Source organism: Rosa rugosa, chromosome 4 (assembly GCF_958449725.1).
Source record: "Rosa rugosa chromosome 4, drRosRugo1.1, whole genome shotgun sequence".
Taxonomy (NCBI): domain Eukaryota; kingdom Viridiplantae; phylum Streptophyta; class Magnoliopsida; order Rosales; family Rosaceae; genus Rosa; species Rosa rugosa.
Window position 1 is genome coordinate 34,682,537 of NC_084823.1, and position 1,830 is coordinate 34,684,366.

Below are 1,830 nucleotides of genomic sequence, written 5' to 3' on the forward strand. Positions count from 1 at the left end.
AAAGTGATTTTTCGAGAACCCTTTAGCAAACTCATTGAATGGGGGCAAATAACAGTTTAAGGAAATGACTCAAGTCGTACCTCAAAGTTGTTCTTCTATTTTCATTTTCTCTATTTTTCTATATCCATAAATATACTTTCTCCATTCTTCTATTTCTTCAATATACCCCACCAATCTTAAAGTATTATTTTGCTATGGAGAATAAGTCTGGAAACAATAAGAGTTGGTTCAAGGGAGAATCAAGTTCTTATTACACAAACTTGAGAGAAAGAGCAAGTTTCAGACCCTGCAAAATTGATTCTTGTCGTCTAAATGCTGAGTACAAAAACAATTTGGGATCACGCTACAATAGCAAAAACGAACCCAAATATTTTAGACTCCCAGGTCCTCCATGGTGCAATTGTCCATACTGGAAACCTAGTTTCAACAAAGATTATTGCAAACAATCATCTTTCCATGAGAAAGAGACATCGTTCAAGTTAAAAGAAGCAGAATTTTGTCAGAGTTCGAAGGATAACCGTTTGAAGTATTTGGGTTCAAATTCAATTTACATCAAACCGTTTCGTCTAAACTTGACGCTGTTTTTTGACGAGGATCTTTATACACATTCACCCTAAAGATCGCCTTCTCCATCGTTGAACCAATACATCTCGCCTCGTCAGTTTTATAGAACTCCAATCTATAAGAACGACGAATCTAATTGGTCTCCTATTTGTTCATCAGAATCAGATACATCAACACCAAAGCTGTCTGAAGAGAAAATTCAAGACAATTTCAATTCTTTCTTCAGTTATCAACCTCACCTTTGAAGGAATTTGGCTGAGATTTGCCGAATATTCAATTTGGGGTGATACACCAAGTAGAACAAAAAACAACTAATGACGAGGAGAAGTCAAATTCTATAGGTTTCATTAACCTAGTCTTTAGTAAGTAATATAAAATATATATATATATATATATATATATATATATATATATATATATATTTATAAAATCTATCATAAAGTACAGTAAGTAGTAAGTAGTAAGTAGTAAGTAGTAAGTAGAAGTTGTTTTAGGGAAACGAGAATTGAGAGAAAATTGTTGTGTGTTCTCATTGATAATAGGAGCCTCTTTATATAGAGGATTACAATGTATAGAATCTAAATCATACAAGGAAAGTAATCGTACATTGAATAGGAATCTAGATCCTTCTAATGTAACCCTATTACCATTAGGTCAAGTAACCTAGAGTTTGGGCCAAACACAAAATAGAGATTTACTTAAACACTCCCCCTTGTGTTGCCCAAACGCGGTGCTTCTCTCGTTGCCTCGCTAAAAACATTGCCGAGTAACAAAAACCCAGTGGGATAAAAATAACCTCGGTCGAAGGGGAAAAAGAGCACAACACTCCCTTCACGTTTCGAGACCATACGCATAGACATCTCCCCCTGATGTCTGCATCTCCCCCTGATGACTACGGTCATGGGAGTTCGGATAACTTCCGTAAATGATGCTACCAACATGTTTCTCGAAAGTGGAATTTAGGCAATGACTTAGTGAGCAAGCCTGCCATACTGTTCTCAGATTGAACCTAGTTCACTTTGATCTTGAGGAGAGTCTGTTGTTGCTGATTATCCTTGGTGTTGTCGCTTTTGATGTAGCCTTGCTTCATTTGTTCAAAATAAGCAGCATTATCCTAAATGTTCGTAGGCTTATATGTGGTAGACTTCAAACCACAATTTTTCGAACATGCGTAATTATGGATCCAATCCATATACATTCACGAACCATTTTGTGAAGAGCAATGATCTTTGCATTGTTAAAAGATATAACGACTAGGGTCTGTTC